Below are 7,189 nucleotides of genomic sequence, written 5' to 3' on the forward strand. Positions count from 1 at the left end.
ATTCAGCTTCAGTCAGGCAGGAAACAGGATTATAGTTTTTCATTCAAAATCCATTCCTAGGGGCATAAAGGCTCACTTAGCCTGAGGAGAGAGGCTTAAGGCTAAAAGGCAGGGGATTTGCTGTAATTTATACATTCTCTCTCCCAGGCTTTCTATAATGTCTTTTTCCTTCTTCTTTCAAGTTGTATGATTTATAAGGGCTCTGTCGCATCGGACGCAGCATTATCACCCATTCCCAGGGAGTTTGTATGGCTTTTCTTTCCCCTTTAAATGATCATACGTAATGTGTACATCAGACTGAGCAAATAGTTCCCTCCACCATCACAGGGCCAAACTGTGTCACATCCCCCTCACTTGTTGGCTTCAACAGAAGATCAAGGGGCTGAGGGGAAGATCTTGACCCACACAGACCAGTCACCAAGTGAAAGCATGGACCAGCCAGCACCAAGGTCTATCCAACTAAAGCTGATCATCATCTATGATTTCAGAATGATATTGCCCTAACTGGGGTCTTAAAGCCCAGCCATGCTGGGTTTGTACTATAGCTTACGTTTCCAAACTTGAAGGCCTATGTAAGTGAGGCATGGAAAATCATATTTAGGGGCCTAATAATTAGAGGCACTGACCATCTGCAGCTCCCATTGAAGCCAGGAGCAGGTCCAATAGCTCCACAGTGATTATTTGGTTCATGTCCTGTGTTAGGGCAGCTGCACTATTCAGTCGTCAGAGGACTCCTCCTGCACAGGGGAAACTCAGTGGTCTATGGACCTAAGCCCCCTTCCTGGTCACAGGAGTAAGTTGTGCGCCTGGGGGGAATGGTGCGTGGCTGAGGCTCCCTGAAGGCCTGATCCACCGTCTGAAATAATGGAAAAGATTCCTGCAGGCTCCAAAGAGCCCTTATGCCCCAGAGCTTTTGACTGTCACCTTTGTATCCCTTATCTGAGCTCTTCGGCTCCACCCACAAGGTAGCACATGACTTTGTATTCCATCTCCTCCCCAGATTTGTCTTTGGTATTTCTAGGAAGAAACCAGACTCTGTCCTTGGCATTTTGATTTTGCTTATCTGTTTGTATTACAGGTTTCTGATCCCTTTGGTGTCTTTGACCCCACACACCTGGTTACAGAATAACTCAGCACTTTTTCTTTTTCTTTTTTTTTGGTGCCATATACAAAATCAGAGCTCAAATCCCTTAGGAAAGCAAGGGCTCTGAGCTTTTTATTTGAATGACAATAAAAATCGTGCCTTTGCCTGTGCAATAAACATTTATTTCCAGACAAGCCTTTAATTACAGTGCATGTACACCGTACAGTGTGTCATAATGAAACAGCTAGCTGAACTATGCGGTTACAGTACTGACATGAATCAACGCTTGGGAGTAAAATATATCTGAGTGACTTTCAAACCATTTCATGAAAGCACCAGAAACAAAACACTAATTATTTTGTAAATGAGTCTGGCAAGAATTCAGCATGAAGTTTCAGTATTTCCAGAATCCTTAAGTATACCTGCTGGCAGGATTCTGAGGCCTACATTTGCTATATTAAATTACAAATCAGTATGAAAATCTACCAATGAACGACCAGTCTGATATATTGTGAACCATTAGCTAGAATTAATGACGGTCACCAGAAAGCTGGAATCTTTTATTCTCCATTTTCCGATGGTGTCAATATGCATTTCTAGCCCTCGTAGACCCCTGAGAGGGAATCTTGATACTACTGAAGTCAATGGGAGTTTAGCTGTTGACTTCAAAAAGGCCAGGATTTCACCCCAAGAGCTCAGAATGTTGGCATTTAGGGTATGTCTACACTGAAATATAACAAACAAACCAAACCTTGCAGCAGTGAGTCTCAGAGCTCGTGTCTTCTGACATGGACTCACAGGACTTGCACTACGGGGCTAAAAACAGCAGTGTAGACACTCCCGCTTGGGCTGGAGGCTAGGTTCTGAGCCCCACCCTCTTGCTGGATTTTTTTTTTCTTTTCAGTGTAAGCCCATGGTTCAAACTTAGGCTCAGGCCTAACCCCTCCTTCCATCTACTCACAAATCACAAAAAGAAAAGGAGTACTTGTGGCACCTTAGTGTCACAAATCACACTAACCCAAGGCTCCACCTCAGGATCCCACGGGGATGGAGGCTCCAAGCCTGAGTCCAGCCAGGACCCAGGGTTCTAGCCCTATTATTTTGCAGTGTACACACAGCCCACTGGACTCATGCTCTGGGAGTCTGCCAGAAGTATCCCACAGTCTGGCTTCCTTTGTCCTCTGAACAGTCAAGGCTGGTGGACAGTCAAGTTTTCCCATGCTGCACCATAAACAAAGGGCTGGAGTGGCCATATTTTGGGGGGAAGGGGGCACTCGGAAGTCTGGATTTGGGTGGCAGGATTCAACCACCCCTCCCAGGTTCGCATTCAGTGGTCAACAATTCCTAACCCAGGGTTACAGTTGAGTGTAGACACCCAAGCCCTAGGTTAACAAACCCAGGCTCTGCTCACTTGAATTCTACTAACCCTGAGCTTCCATTGCAATAGACATACTCACTGAGCCAGTCCTGCCAGGCGCTAAGCACCCTCAGCTCCAGTTATGGCCGTCTCTGAAGGCTGTTCCTGTTGGCTGAGAGATCAAGCGGTATACTTGATATTATGTTTACGATGACGCAAACTAGTAGGACCTGATTTTTCCACTGCTTTGAACCTATCCACGGTGCCATTCTGATTTGGACAGATTCATGCCCCACAATTCTAGATCTCACTGATAATACGTAGCCTTGCCATGAATTCAGGGGACTGAACTAGATGACTTCTCGAGGTCCCTTCCAGTCCTGTGATTGTATGCTTATGAGATTGTGGTTGCTAAAATCACATTGGAATTGAAGTGGGCAAATAAAAGGAGGGTGAGAAGCAAAATGATATCTTTCAAGATCTGATGTATTGCATCTCTAATGTATATTACATACTAGCTGTTCAAGTCATATGTTATAGGCAGGGCTGGCAGCACCACTTGTTATTATTGTTGTGTTACACTTCCAATTATAACACCCTTTTTTCTGTTTCTTGTAACATTGCCAAATATGATGTGCAAAGCGGACACTTTCTATGCCAGGTGTCTGCCTCGGGCTGACCTTTTCATTTTTTTTTCCCCCAAAAATGTCAGCCAAAATGCTCCAGGTTTGGAGCGGGAACTTGCAATTTGGATGCTGGGAATTTGTTCAGGGACGTGCCATTTGCGGCCCACTTGAAAATCCACCCACATTTCCCCGAGTTATATGCCTTTGAGATATTGCAGTTTGAACTTGCTTAGTAGAGGCCGGCTAGAGCTTCACAGCTTAAAGCCCCAAAGATTCTCTACATACTGGACATGCTCCAGCCCAGGGCCTTCCCCTGCAATTGCAGCTCTATGCAGGGGTGGGTTGGGTCATGGCCAGGCACTGGAACTGAGAGCAGGGAGCTTGTCTCTCCTGTGCTCTCGGTGAACCCTTTCTGGGCCCAAGCAGCATGGAGAAGGAAGTTGTCTGACTCAAATGCAGAGGGGACAGGAGCCTGACCTGGGGGAGGGGAACGAGGGAGAAGGAGCCTGCAGTGGGGGAGAAAGAGGAATGGCTGGGCAAAGAGACAGGGAATGTAAGTTGGGGAGACTGGAATGGGGAATCTGGAGCTGGGAGACTAGGACTTGATGGACAAGGAGGCTGGATCAGAGATGAGAGGCCGTAGGAGTGAAGGCTGGGATTGGTTAGACAAGGTGGATGGGACTGGGACAAGGAGTCAGGGTGGGAAAGAGACAAAACAGGGGCAAGTTGGAGGAGATGGGGCAGAAGGGGTCAAGTTTGGGGGGAATGGGCAAAAGAATAAGTGACCACTAGAGCACACTCCCCACCAGAAACCAAGAGTCCTGAGTCCCACCATTCCTCTGCTCTCAGTAAATATCCGTCAAACCCACTGAAAGTGTCCCATCCTCCTGTAGTGCTGGTCTCCACAGAGGACGACAACCTACTACTGCTATCAGAAACTCCAGTTCAAGTGGCAGAGATCTGCATGTTGGATTTCAAGGTTCCAACCATGCTGATGAACTATGTGGGTGTCAATATGATAGCACATGGTGGAAATTCTATTTTTTTGTGCATATGTATTATGATTATACAGTCTTTATTACACGATCATGCATTATTTTGTCTACAAGAGTAGTTTTTGTGTGTGTAATATAATATATTGAACATTATAGTGCAAAATCAAAGGGAGACTAGACTTCATGGGGCCAACACAGCAATTCAGGACAAAGACTTCCAGGAACAGTAAAGTTTTGATTCTGTAAGTCAAAATTAAGTAAGAATTGAGTCTGAATGGATGATTAGAAACAAAACATTTCGATTCCCGGCGATAGATTTTCCCTGTCCCAGGCTGTGTGGCATGTGTCCTAGGGTGTGTGGTTTTCCCGGCATAGATGGCAAGATATCTGTTAAATAGGCACTCCCTATTTGACACCATACACTCCTTACCGGGCGTGTAGAGTACATACACTGCACGCACCCCCAGCACAAGTATAAATCGTGTAGACAGTGAGGCACTGCTTATGTGAGTAAAGACACATCTGAACCTTAAGGTACGTACCATACTACCCGGCTCTCTACATATCCAAGCTGTGCCTTCCCCATTCACACTCCTAGTTTTAGCAGTGTCGTGTCCCACTGCCACCTCTGTTTGGAATCTTTCCCTGTCACAGGGAGACGAAGCCTTGCCCTGCTGTCGGGGAAGTCTCCCTGCTGTCTGAGGTGTCCCCTGCCACCTTCCCCCTGCCAGAGCCTTTCAATGACATGCACAACTGCACATCACAACCTGCTTTTCACTGTGGTGTGCAGCTCCACAGACCCTACACACCACCACCAGTCGCTGCTCCCTCTCTGCCTCCACACATGGGGCTAGAGTCACTGATATGGCACTGGCCAAATACCCATTGAGCAGTGCCACCTCCAGAAACCTAAAATTGGGCAAAGGAGAGCTGGAAGGGAGTAGGACCTCTATACCCGAGCTTAATATGAAACTGGAAAGTTAAAGATTACATGACCTTCAATGGACAGTGCCATCTATAGATAACTTTTCCTGCATATGCTTCTTATACAAATTCTGTAATCTAACGAGTAAATAATCCATATCAACACTAGACCACCTACAATATTCCCAAATTCTTAGATACTATGCTGAAGAACTTCTTAATGTCAAAGTTACTAGGGTACATTGTCATCTAGAAGTGTAGGAAATTTGACCACATAATTCTGATTAAACTTAGTCAGAGTTACATATATAAACATAGAGAAAAGAATGTTCTTAGAAGATGATAAAATATTTTCATTCTTATGTTACGGGAGAAGACTGTTCATTAAGTGATTATCCTGACCTTGTACTTTACAAGAACAGAATGTTCCTTAAATTATAACCATCGCTAAGACAGAACATGCCTCACCAAAAGAACTAACTTTTCCAACGCAGCATCTAATTGTCAATCTTGCTCAGAACCAGAAGGAAGTCAGTGACTTTGGTGTCAGTCGCCCTTTTTTTGCCTGACATTTTTCCACTTAATGTTTACACACTGTACTCCGTCTAAATGTAGCCAGTTTAAAACACATGGCTGAAGGTTACAAGATCATGTTCAAGAAAGAGGGTTAGATTCTGTGTTGCTGGTTGTGAAGATAATCAAAGAAAGCACATACAGATGGGCAAAAAACCACTTGGGTTCACAAAATTGCCTGGTTGCAGCTGAAATTTCCATGAGGCTTCATTCTGAAAAGGAACAGAAGCTGACATTTTGCTGCTTGCCACAGCAAGAACAAAACAGGAGCAGGAAACAGGATTAAAGTAGCTCCTAAAAAGGGGATTAAATAAATTTGGAGAGCCATAACGTTGTGATTAGGGTGTGATGCGTTTAACACCTTGGAGTATCATTTACAGGGCTGATGTGATGTAAGATCTTGGCTACTCATGGTATTTTGAGCCTCCTCGTTGTCTTTCAGTATCCAACAGTGAAAATACAGTAAGTCTAGGAACACTGCATGCATCCAATGAAGTGAGCTGTAACTCACGAAAGCTTATGCTCAAATATATTTGTTAGTTTCTAAGGTGCCACAAGTCCTCCTGTTCTTTTTCCAGGAACACTGTTGTTCCTGAAAGCATTAGTCCTGAATTATTGTATTGGTTTCATAATGTTCCTTTGATTTTACAATATAATGTTCTATTAAATAGAATGTAATATCTAACTAGATAATGCATAGTATAATATATATAAGCATGGTAGAATTTTATTTTTATTTTTTTACAATTTTGAAGGATAATAGCGATGTTTATTTTTAAACTTTTAAAATTTTGTATTGATTTAAATTTTCACAGTTATTGGAAATTCAGTGGGGGAAGCCAGATCATAATTATTTCATAACAGTAGACATTGCAATTCAAAAAGTTAAATATTTATAACCATTAAAACACAAATTGTCCACATCATACGTCAAAATACACAAATAGTCTTAAATCAAACCCTAACACAGTCTGCTAAGCGCAGCCCGGGCAGCTCTGCACACTCAGGTTGGTAGATGTTCAGGTTATCCGTGTCGCTATCCTCGCCCTGCCAACGCAAAGGCTGCGCTCCCCTGGACACCGGGGTGAGAAGCACCACACACCTGCTAGGGTTGCCAGCTTTCTAATCGCACAAAACGCCCTAGCCCCGCCCCTTCCCAGATACCCCACCCCCTGCCCCATCCCTTCCCTGAGGCCCTGCCCCTTACTCACTCCATTCCCCGCCCTCACTCACTTTCACTGGGCTGGGGAAGAGTGTGGGAGGGGGTGAGGGCTCTAACTGGGAGTGCAGGCTCTGAGGTGGGGCCAGTAATGAAGAGTTCAGGGTGCGGGAGGGGGCTCAAGGCTGGGGCAGGGGTGCAGGAGGGCGTGAGGGCTCTAACGGGGGGTGTGGGCTCCAGGCTGGGGCCACAAATGTGGGGTTCAGGGTGCAGGAGGGGGCTCCGGGCAGGGCAGCGGGTTGGGGTGCGGGAGGGGGTGAGGGCTCTGGCTGGGGGTGCAGGCTCCGGGGTGAGGCCAGAAATGAGGGGTTCAGGATGCGGGAGGCAGCTCCGGGCAGGGCAGGGGGTTGGGGTGCGGGCTCTGGGGTGAGGCCAGAAATGAGGGGCTCAGGGTGTGGGAAGGGGCACCGG

This window comes from Lepidochelys kempii, chromosome 10 (assembly GCF_965140265.1).
Source record: "Lepidochelys kempii isolate rLepKem1 chromosome 10, rLepKem1.hap2, whole genome shotgun sequence".
Taxonomy (NCBI): Eukaryota; Metazoa; Chordata; order Testudines; family Cheloniidae; genus Lepidochelys; species Lepidochelys kempii.